Source organism: Gadus morhua, chromosome 1 (assembly GCF_902167405.1).
Source record: "Gadus morhua chromosome 1, gadMor3.0, whole genome shotgun sequence".
Taxonomy (NCBI): domain Eukaryota; kingdom Metazoa; phylum Chordata; class Actinopteri; order Gadiformes; family Gadidae; genus Gadus; species Gadus morhua.
In genome coordinates, this window is record NC_044048.1 from 27408929 (window position 1) to 27421428 (window position 12500).

General features: G+C 46.7%; 1 pseudogene; it reads left to right on the forward strand.

The window, feature by feature from the left end:
• The window catches only part of LOC115548831 (paired box protein Pax-7-like), a 51389-nt pseudogene that overhangs the window by 38607 nt on the left and 282 nt on the right, over positions 1–12500 (forward strand).

Consider the following 12500-nt stretch of genomic DNA (forward strand, 5'->3'; position numbering starts at 1 on the left):
ACTGATTCCATTGGAAGAAGGATTATACTTTAATTATCCTTTTTTCTTGAGCCTCTGTAGCAATTAACATTTCCTTCAGAGGTTGGTTCATCCATCCAAATAGTCACCCGTCCATAAGTTCATACATCAAACCTATCTCTTCTTTCATCTGGACACGGAAAAAAAGGTCACTAAAAAATGTGCAACAAAAATAAGAGAATAAGAGAAGAGAATATATATTACACATATACATATCTTTAAAAGGCTGAAATGGAGGAAGGGAGTTGGAGAAGGAAGAAATTACAAAGAAATTCATGTATCCAACCGTCCATTTACTCAACCTTCTGTCTGTGGTTCTATCAGCCCGTCCGTCTGGGTCCATCCTATTCATGTGAATGGCTCCCTCAGTGCTCTGTCTAGGTCCGTAAGACTCTCTGTTCACGATGACCCTGCCCCTCTCATCTTTGGCTCCCTCTGTCCTGAGCCTAAGGTTCAAAGCCGGTTGAAAGGACAAGTGATCCAATGGCCCTTCAATGGTCTGCATGTAGAGAAGGGGGTCAAAGGTCAGCCCTGGCCCATGTGACTCCACTTAGTTCTGGATACCACAATGATCGGCGGAGAGAAATGATTTATGTAATGGCCGATGATAAACAACTTTTCATTAGATACTCAGTTTAGACCATTTGCTTATTATGTTAGATTCAAATATGCATTGTTCCGGATTGATTGATTTTCTCAAATTTCACTGGTTCGTTTAATTACACATTTTGAATTAGAATTCAAACAAATATCTACAATCAGGAATTATATTTTCCACTTTCTCTGTCGATTATTTCAGCAATGCCTGATATCTGTCCTACTTTTCTTCACCCATACCTGTAATTCATCTTTTTTCTTCTTGTGATTTCTCATTGACCTGCTTCTCTGCTCTTCCCAACACTCTTTCTATCTACATCCCCCTCCTACTCTCTCCTTCCCTCCCTCTCTCCCTCTGTCATGCACTTTGCCATTAACCTAATCTAAATCATGGGAGTATATTTCATCCAGCCCTGTGTTGGGAGACCCCCATCAACCCCCACCCCTTCCCCATCGCCCCTGGCCCATCACCCTCGTGCTGAGAACCTCTTCTCTGTTTTATTTACATGTTATTTACGTCCAGCTGTGCAGAAATTAACCCAGACGACAAATCATTTGACCTGACATTCCTTCATGTCACAGACACCAGACCATCATCGATAGAGAGAAGGAGGGGAGGAGGGATGGAAAATGGGAGACAAAGAGCGGGACAGGAGACGAGCGGGAGGAGAGAAGAGTGTTCAGTGAGAGTGATCCTCTAGCCCAGCTCTCCCTCTCTGAGATGTCACCCCCTGTGGAAGCTGTTAACCCCGACTCAGTGGGGGGCCTTGGAGACATACAGGGACGGTTGACCCGCCGCTGGGAGCACAATCTGCTGGACATGGATCACAGGCCTTCAGAATATAATCAGGTTATTAGGCAGACTGGTGACTGACCAGTTGGTTCAGATCAGTTTGCTTCATCTGATAAATACAAGGAACAGCATAAGTACAAAAATTAATACATTTGCACTGTCTTTTTATTTATTGTACATTATAAAAAAGTACATCAACTAAAAATGTAAAACTGATATATTGGAGTTATAATAATAATAATAATAATTCATTGAATTTATTTAGCGCTTTTCTAGACACTCAAAGACGCCTACAGTGAAGGGGGGGGGGGACCTCACTAACCACCACCAGTGTGTAGCACCCATTTGGGTGATGCACAGCACCCAATCGGCGCCAGAACGCTCACCACACACCAGCTTGAGGTTGAGAGTGAGGGATGAGGTGGAGAGAGAGGGAAAAGAACATTTAACACTACTATGGACCACATGTAAACCCTATCGACCACATGTGAAAAATTATAATTATAATTATAATTATAAAAATTATACAAAAGGATGATAACAATTATAGCAGTTATGTAACTTTTCTGTTATCTCTTTATTTGATTTTGATGTTGATACACTTTATTCATCCCCAAGGAAGAAACTGGGTTGTTGCCCACTGCACATAGTCACACAAACTCACAAAGACGTGTCCAATGCATCACCTTTAAGAGGGCCTGATATAGCTAAACAGAGAGCTGTTCTGTCTCAGAACTTATTTCCTCATGCACGTAGAGCTGTGTGGGCGACTAGCTTCCGGCTAACACGTGTTGTGTCTGGTTTGGACTGCTTGTTTGGTACTTCACTAATCGCTGTCATCTGAAAGCCATCTTGTTTAGAGCCAGCTTCCTCACTTTCTGTCCCTGTCATTCAGATGCCTGATTTAAGACTCTTTTACACCCCTTCCCCAATTTCTGTCATTCTCACACTCTCTTATTTGTTATATCTATCTCGCTCTATCACCAAGCTGTCTCTCTCTCTCTCTCTCTCTCTCTCTCTCTCTCTCTCTCTCTCTCTCTCTCTCTCTCTCTCTCTCTCTCTCTCTCTCTCTCTCTCTCTCTCTCTCTCTCTCTTTCTATCTCTCTCTCTCTCTCTCTCTCTCTCTCGCTCTCTCTCTCTCTCTCTCTCTCTCTCTCTCTCTCTCTCTCTCTCTCTCTCTCTCTCTCTCTCTCTCTCTCTCTCTCTCTCTCTCTCTCTCTCTCTCTCTCTCTCTCTCTCTCTATCTTTTCTTTCTTTCTCGAGACTTGCCTCTGATTTCCTCTAAAGCTTCCAATGTGCAGTTGGGGTTGGATATGCCGATGAGAGTTAGCACACGGTTAAAAGGCATCCTACCTCCTCTGACAAAACAAAACAAAAAAATATTTTTATGCACGGCTTTCAGTGCTTCAACGCCAGAGTCGCACAAACACCAACATGTTGTGTGAAGTGTCCTCATGGTGACATTACACCCTTTTTGTTTGTCTTGGTTTCATTTCAATACCAGTGGGGGGGCTGGGATTTCCAGGACTGACTGCGGTCCCTGCAAAAGCCCAAGTCTGCCGGTTGTAGAAAAGCCATCAAGCGATGGCATAATTTCCTCTGATTGCATCACATATCCCCTCCTTTCAGCAGATATGCTTGAGAGTAATCCCCGCTGTGTTTCCACTAAGACAGTGATGGAACTATGACAGCACTAATGCAGAGCAGGCTCCTCCGTTTTGATGTCATTTTGTTCCACACGCTCGCTGTGATAAGCCTTTTTAAACCAAACAGTTCCTCCACCGCTCTGAGGCACGCCACATGGTCGCGCCCTTGGGGGGTTTCTCTTCCCTGTCCGTCCTCAGTGAGCTAAAACAAAGAGCGGAGAACAGACTAGGCCCAACAGGACTCACTCTCCCCACCCCCCACCCCCCCATCTCATTTCTAATTGACCTTGCTTCTTTTATGTTCCTTGTTTAATCTCTGATAGTAACTTTTATATAGCCCAGAGGCAAGTATAATAAAGTTTTCCAAAATACCCAATGGGATTCGATGGGTGGTGGTGAACACTAGAGTGACAGCATTGTGCTGGTTAGAAACGTAAGGTCTTCAAGATGTACGTCAGGGCACAGCCTGGACTGTTCCCCTCCAGTTCTTGTGTGTGTGTGTGCGTGTGTGGGTGTGTTTGTGCATGTGTGTATGCGTGTACATCCTCTGTTTGTCCCGTCAGAGCATCAATCTCCTCTTTCTCTCTGCCACGGTGTCAGTCCCCTGTCTCCAGCGTGTTCTTATCTGCACTACGGGCCCAGACCCACCGTTAATATGCGCAGTGCTTCATACACCGCGGCACACACCGCTGCAAATAAGAGTCTTTTCATCTGGACGGGCGTCACGCTATCGGCTCTGTTCCGAGGACCCAGGCCCCGGCGACCCAAACACAAAGAGCTCGCCGTCTTTCCGACACCCGCGCAAACAAAACAAGGCTTAATTGGAACAGTTCAGGACATTTAGAGTGTGTGAAAGGCAGCTCCTTTGCGATAAGTGGCGCTATTTATTTATCTGAAAGGATGCACATTGTGTTCATTAACGCCGCACTCATCTTCTGCTCACAGAGCTCCGGGCTACACGGCTCTCAGAAGTTTAGAATTAATTACTTTTTGTGTTCCGATTTTAAAAGGGAGGGGGATCTTTGTGTGTGTGTGTGTGTGTGCGTGCGTGCGTGTGTGCGTGCGTGCGTGTGTGTGTGTGTGTGTGTGTGTGTGTGTGTGTGTGTGTGTGTGTGTGTGTGTGTGTGTGTGTGTGTGTGTGTGTGTGTGTGTGTGTGTGTGTGCATGGGCAAGAAAGAAACCAAATGCCTTGCAGCAGCGTGCTTTCAACTTGCTCCTGTCTCCCATTATCTCTATTTGGAGGACTGTGGCATTAACAATACGGAGAGAGAGAGAGAGAGAGAGAAAGTGGGAGGGAGAGAGAGAGGAAAACGGATAGAGAGGTGGACAAGAATGATAGAAAAAGAGAATGGATGCGGGAGACATTGAAAATAAATAGAGAGAAACAGGTAGCTTCCAAGTGGAGATTAGTACAACTTTCGGTTTCATGATCGCTTTGTTTAAAGCAAGACTAGCCAAACAGCAAATAAAATAAATGACACTAATTTCAATGGAAACCCATTTTTTAATGACACATTAAACCACGCCCCAAATGCTACCAAACCTTATCCCCTAACGCCCCCACCTTCACACTCCCTGTTCCTCGACATCACCCCACGCTACTGAGGGCCATGAGTCGATGCCAGGGCGTTTATGCTAAATATGAAGAGATTTGAATAAGTCCCACTTTCAGGCGACACAATGGACTCCAGCACGGCGTTTGACGGACCACCCCCTGCTCGGCCTCAATAGACATGTCAGGGCGTCCAGGACAACCCCGCCCTCGTGGGCCAAGGAGGTCTCTTGGAGCTCCGCCCACGCCCCCGCCAGAAGATCACCTCCTTGGGCTTTCTGACACCTCCCTGGAGTCAGGGGAGTGCCTCTCTCTCTCTCTCTCTCTCTCTCTCTCTCTCTCTCTCTCTCTCTCTCTCTCTCTCTCTCTCTCTCTCTCTCTCTCTCCCTCTCTCCCTCTCTCTCTCTCTCTCTATTCAACCAAGCCTCGTTCTACCCCGCGGAGCGGGCTCCAAGGGCTGGAACACCTCAGTAAAAAACACGCCAAAGTTGTCACATTAGCTCCACATTAGGGACGTGTGGTTTTTGGGATGAAGAGATAATGTAGACTTTTTGGGGTTTTGTTGAGAGTTTTTGTTTCTCAGGGAATGCAAACTAAGCCGTACTTGACTTTCCGGAATGCAAGTGAAAGCCAAAGATTGGCACTGGTCTGGTTTTTCTTTCTCCTTCCAATCGGCAGTCTTCAAAAGCCCTATTAATAGATGTCCTGTTAAGTATAGAAAGTTAATTTCCAACCTTTTTATGAGGAGGAGGGCCCGGGCTTAATAGGGGAGTGTGTGATAGGAATTGTAATTGGAAGCAGTGTGTTTAAACCAAGGGCCGGTCGCCAAGGGATTAACTCAGGGGCCCCTGATAAAACAGAGGAGACGTGGGGTTAGAAACGCTGATGGGTTAATTAAGCAGATTTCTTAAAGAGCCAGCCCAGCCTGGAGCCTGTACTGGCTGGGGAAAGGGCTCCATGATTCTCTAGCATTTTTCCTCGTTCCCAGCCGTTTGCTGAGTCATGCATCTTAATGAATGGCCACTGCTGATTGGTTGAGAGGCACTGGACGTTTTCTTCTTTCTTCTTTTTAATCTATGATCTAATTAACAGCTCATTTTGCAGTTTCAGCATGTTGTACTCATTCTCTAATAATAGTCTTATCATAGGAATATGAGGCGCCTGATACCGGGGATATACTAGCCAGGGTTGGTTCCTGCCCCCAAGCACGTTTTCATTTTAGTTCTTGGATCCATATTAACAGATTAAGGCCATTGTTTTTGACTCATTCACTGGGCGATATGGCGTTTCACTTAAAAATACATTGTGATCAGCCAAACCTCTCCTTTGCTTTCTGACGCCTTGACTCGAAGAAAACTAAAAATGAACATGCCTTCCCAAACTCAGCTTTGTCTTCCTCCAATGTGTGGTGGACAGCCGTTTATGTTTCTGTCATGCAGGTAATGCCATTTAACCTTAACACAAACCTTCCCGCGTGTGTGTTTCCCTGTGTGCAGCATGTGTATCTGTGAATTTCCACAACATGGGATCTCTTTGGGTGGGGGCCCCTGCTTGGGGAAGCGGGCCCCTGAGGGGACGGAGAGGAGGCTGCAATGTGGCCTTGATTCTGTAGCGGCCTCTGTCCGCGGCTAATAGGGTTAGCCTCAGATACAGGAGGGGGCCACAGGCGGGTACAAAGGAGGAAGCAACAAAGTGAACCTCATATTATGGAGCAGAGAGATAGAGAGAGAGAGAAGGATGGCCCCCAACTTCACCTCAAACCTGCCCCATAATCTACAGGAACAGATACAAATAACACTGCTTGTGATGGTCTCTGAGTAGCAGGGGTTCAGTAACACAGAGTTATCAAAACCAGGGCAGGAACGCAACACTTAAAGTCTAAGGGCCAAGGTGCTCATTGCTAACTTACCTGAGTCTACAATGAATACAAGCCCAGCTAGCTATTTGCTCATTTGTTTTAGTTTCAATCGTATTTTACAGTAATTCCTCTTCATGCATCGTGGTTAGCCAGGCAAGCTCGTTGCTATTTTGCCTTATTCCACAGGGGGTCTTAACTCAGCCAGCTGTTCTAATTTGTCCTGCTCTAAAAGGGGCTCACTAACAGCGTCTTGTGTGTTCTGCGTCTCCAGGTGATGAGCATCCTCAGCAACCCCAACGCCTTGCCATCGCAGTCGCAGCACGACTTCTCCATCTCGCCGCTCCACGGCGGCGGGGGCGGCGGCGTGGGGCTGGACGGCTCCAACGTGTCCGGCGTCGCCGCCCTCTCGGCGAGCTGCAGCCAGCGCGGGGCGGACGGCGGCCTCAAGGTGGTGGACAGCCTGGCCTCGTCCCAGTCCTACTGCCCGCCCACCTACAGCTCCGCCGGCTACGGCGTGGACCCCGGGATGGGGGCCGGCTACCAGTACAGCCAGTACGGACAGAGTGAGTGGAACCACAGTGCTCACTGTCGGTGTGTGGTTGGAGGGGAGGGTTGGGTTTACTGTGTGGTGGGGCCGCATGGTGGACGGGATATGAGCTCTGGCAATATCAAGTACGCCATCATTTCTAAACACAAACATACATTTTCGTGCATGGTCGCTGGTTTTGTTTACTATGGCAATGACAATAGGATCTATTGTACTTGTTGAAATTAATTCTTTTTTTAAGACGTCTCAACTCATGATTAGAAAATGGAGGGCTATTTATTTAATAAACTACAATATTCTGCGGTAAAAAAACAAAATCGTAAAATATTCATCCTCAAGTTATGCTCAATAATTGGGTAAGATATCCATACTTTCAATACATGTATAATTTATGAGGAATTTGAATTGTGTTGATCTCCTACAATAACACACGGAGAGGCCAACCCAGGGCACCACAACCCAGACATTACACACATGCACTCACACACTCACACACACACACACACACACACACACACACACACACACACACACACACACACACACACACACACACACACACACACACACACACACACACACACAGGAAAAGGACATATGCTGCAATCACAAACAGAAGATTACAAAAAGCACTCGACAGCAAGACACACACAACACAACATCACACACAGTAGCCAATCTCACCCCAAGTCTGCACAAAATATTCCAGCATGGGTTTAGACACTTGGCCCCTGAACCATCAAACACTCCCCCTTCCCACCCTAACCCCCAGCCTTCAGACCTGATTCCTGCTACCTCCCGTGCCACGCCCCTGAGGAAGCAGGCTTACCGTATCATTTGGTGACACCTGACTCCTGGCTCGTCCTAACTCAGGAAACACCTGACAGATTAAAGCACATACCATCAACCCTGCAAAGCCGGCTGCCCGTGTGTGTGTTTGTGTGTTGAGCATGCACCTGGTGTGTGTCCACCTAATGAGTGTGTGCGTGTGTGTGTGTGTGTGTGTGTGTGTGTGTGTGTGTGTGTGTGTGTGTGTGTGTGTGTGTGTGTGTGTGTGTGTGTGTGTGTGTGTGTGTGTGTGTGTGTGTGTGTGTGAGTGAGTGTGTCTGTGCATGTGTTTGTTTGTGTGTGAGTGTTTACATACATGTCAATGTGCGTGTGTGTATCTGAGAGCCTGTGTGGTTATGTGTAAGTATGTATGCCTAAGATTGTGTGTCTGGGTGTGTAGGTGTGTATGTATGTGCACACATTTGCACGTGCGTGTGCATGTGTGTGTGTCATCAGATGGGCTGTGTGAGTGGAGGGGACTCTTCTGCAGGGATTAAAGGTGTAAACCGAGTTGACAGGAAAAAACAGGCTTTTATTCTGAAGGCCTCGCTCAAATCCTGTGTAGGGCACACACACACACACACACACACACACACACACACACACACGCACACACACACAGTGGGGTGACTGGCACCTTTGCAGACAGACGTGCCCTCCCACAGGTGCGCTGCTACCTGCCGCTTTCTCATCGCTAACTGACAGCTTCTGTTCACGCTAGCACGCTAACTGACATGCTAACACATGCCGATTACTTAAACCTCCCCCTCATCCCAACCCCCAGTCTGGGACAGAAAGCTGGCACACACACACACACACACACACACACACACACACACACACACACACACACACACACACACACACACACACACGCACACACACACACACACACACACAAAACACATGCACATACACATACACAAAGGAGTACACAGTCGGTGTCCAATGTCATGTTGTCTGCGTCCTCCGCGTGCAGCTGCCAGACAAGACGACAAAGCCAGGTTAATAACTGCTGAGCGGGGAGACATGCGTCGCAGGCGAGGCGCGACAGCCGAGACACCGGCTCGATTAAAAACATTTAAAATAAGAAAAATAACGTAGTGTATTATGAGGGGAGGCGGAACTCCTGATTGTCAGTTTTTCTCGCGCTCCGTCGGGGCGAGCCAAACCGGGCGCCATTTTGCATCGTCCTCCTTTGTCTTCCGACGGGATGGTCCTTGACGGGGTGTTCCCACAGTGTTCACCGCGCCTCCCGGTGGGGAACAGTAGGCAGCGGGCGGTCAAAACGAGCCAGTCCGTCACTTTAATAACGCCAAGACATTTCCGTAACTCGGTAAGAATGAGTTATGTCCGTCCGTTCGTCCGTCCCCCCCCGGAGTCAAAGAGCGGTGATTTAACGCCTTCAGAAGGTCACCCGGGTGACATGTTGAACATGAGGGTCCGGGGGTCTGAATGGTTCTCCAGACGTGAGGGGCCTCATGGGGCCCCCGCTGCACGGCGGCTGTGGAGAACAGCTGGGGAACACCTGTGTTCTGGAACCATCCGTCTCCCCCGGGAACTGGTGGAAACTCACTGGCCACCAGACACTAGAACCACAGGGACAACACACTGCAGCCTCCGTCAATAACAATGTCTATATATTACATTTTAATGCGAAATATTTGTCAAATAACAATTTAAATATATATATTATCATTATTTGTATCATCATCATCATCATCCTCATCATCATCAAATGGTTCCGGATTCACTCCAGTATCACCACCCTAGTTTTAAGTATACTTGAGCAAGATTACCTCATTAGCCGCTCATTAATGACTTCTCAAGTCACTTCGGATTAAGTGGGATCATCATGCAGCACTTTACAAAACAAATGAAAAAAAGCTTTCAGTTTTAAACACTTTCCTCCAATCACAAATCATTGATCCCCGTGTTGAAGAACGTCCTACTCTCACATGCAGTACCTGTGTAGTATGCGACATGACTTGCCAATGAGATAAGATGTTAGGGCCTCTACACTACCGTAGCTGCTGGTCATGGCCTCTGTTTGGTAGGAAGGACTGCTGTGTGTGTGTGTGTGTGTGTGTGTGTGTGTGTGTGTGTGTGTGTGTGTGTGTGTGTGTGTGTGTGTGTGTGTGTGTGTGTGTGTGTGTGTGTGTGTGTGTGTGTGTGTGTGTGTTTGCCTGTGTTTTGTGACTTTGTACGCGTGTCTATTCTTTGTATGTGTGTGGGTATATTGATGCTTGTGTCTCAACGGAAATTGAAACAGTGTGAGGTGTGAGCCAGATCAGTAGTGTGTGTGTGTGTGTGTGTGGGGGGGGGGGGGGACACTAACCTGGTGGCCCCCTGGAGGCCCCCACAGATTACAGCACACGTGCTTCTGATAGAGACCCTTGACCCTTCTCTGCCTCCGCCATCCTGTCACTCAGAGAGCCGGCCAATCAGAGCCCTTGCCGGGGTTAGTCACGCTAAAGTCATGGAAAACAACAGATCATAACATCCATGTTGTGCACGTGAACACACACACACACGCACACAGGCTGCCTGTGCACCCTTCACGCTTTGAGGCTGTTTATTGGCAGAAATCTGGTTAGATGTATCAGCACATAGCGGTCGAGGTTCAAAATATGAAGATATATTGTGTACTGGACTATTTGTCCAGCGATATACGTACGTTGCAGCGATTTATTCATATTTTTTTAACAATCTAGATTTTGATGAAATGCAAAGCTATGCGGTACTGAATGTCACAAAATACTGTGAAATATCCTTATTCACAGTTGACCAAATGCTGACCTTCTAAGATTACAAGATGGCGGAACGTTGGGTATTTACCAGCACCTGACGGTCCTAACGGTCCTCTCTCTGTCTGTCTCTCTCTCTCTGTCTCTCCAGCTGCTGTGGACTACCTGGCCAAGAACGTGGGTCTGTCCGCCCAGCGCAGGATGAAGCTGGGGGACCACTCGGCCGTGCTGGGGCTCCTCCAGGTGGAGACGGGACAGGCCTACTGAGTGTCTCTCACCGCCACAGTTAGACCCTGGACAGGCCAGAGCCGAGGGGTTCCCCCCCTGGATGAGAGAGAATGGGTTTCAGGCACCTTCTGGTATTTTCTCTCTCTCAGAGCTTTAGTAGGCGCTAGTTGATGTGTTGTGTTGTGGGTCTGACTCCCAGACACCTTGACACCTTGTGGTTGGACCCTGGAGGTTCTGGACTTTCACTCTGTGATCACGCAGAACTTCTGCAGAACTTCAGCCATATTTCCTCTGATCCACGTGTCTGGACCGTAAACATTCTTTTTTTTTATTCAAACATTCACAGTAGGTTTCTTTTTGTGTTTACTTTTAGCTGTGGAGTTTCTTATGACCTATGATGTTTTTACTATGATTCCAGCCAATTTTTACCTTCTTATCTTCATTTTATGCCTTTTATTTTCTTAATGACATTCAAGAACAGAAAATGGTACGGGTCAAGTTTAGCATGGTTGATATGCGAGAGAAACAGCATCACAATCCAAATTGAAAGAAATTTGAGGGGGGAGGATAAGTCTTTGTTCAATCTTCTTTTTTATTTAATTATTCAGAAGATTTGATTTTGACTGCTGTTATCTGCTCTCCCAGTGTGAGACCTAGGTCATTCAGTCAGCTACTCTGTGACACTTCCCTCCGGAATCATCTAGAATTTTCTGCTATCACAGGGGATTGTACCCCATCATCTTATCGGTTTCAGTATGACAGAGAGCATCTTCCGGCCTCTGCTTACTGCCATCTACCCGGACGCAAAAATATGCTCAAAAACATTTATTTTAGTCTTAAAACAGTTCAAATGTGTATTGACATGTTCAACACAGAGGCCAATTCCGGCTGCCCATTTTAAAAACAACTATTTTATGTATCATTCCAAATGTAATTGAGTACTTGAATATTATTTTAAACAGATGCACTGTCTTAATTTTAAATCCACAAATGCGGCATACTCTCCTCCAGGTATTAAAGGAAAGTTCCAGTGCCTCAGCCAAGAATATAACTATTCCAGTCAACCTACTGGATGATCAAGACATTCTGCAGAGTGGCCCAACCGCTGACTAAACTAGACCTTTTACACCCAGATGGGTTGCTTTGGTTGTTTGAGACAAAATGATAACGAGTTCCTCAAACTAAATTGTAGTGAGCGTCGTCGTCAGTTTTGATGCTGACGAAGAGGATGAGGAAGATGGTTGTTAGATTGATGACGATGTGATATAAATAATGATTACAATTGATGAAAGAAAATGTGTTTGAATTGATTTAATTCACACAAATGTACTTTTATATAATTTTTGTTTTCGTTTTTACTAAAACTGTTGAAACCGTCTGGCATTGGACCGCAGACCAAACCAAACTTCACACACACTCCGTGAGCAACAACCTGTACTCCTGTCTCCGGGACATCTGTGGAAGACAGAAGGCAGCATTCAGGCCACCAGCCACCATGCTAACACTCTACCTTGTGTACATATTATTTTATATGAACGCCAACCAAGGGTGTGTGTATGTATGTGTGTGTGTGTGCGTGTGTGTGTGTGTGTGTGTGTGTGTGTGTGTGTGTGTGTGTGTGTGTGTGTGCGTGCGTACATGTGTCGCCGGTGTGTGTGTGTTTGCGCGAGTGATTGTGTGTGTGTT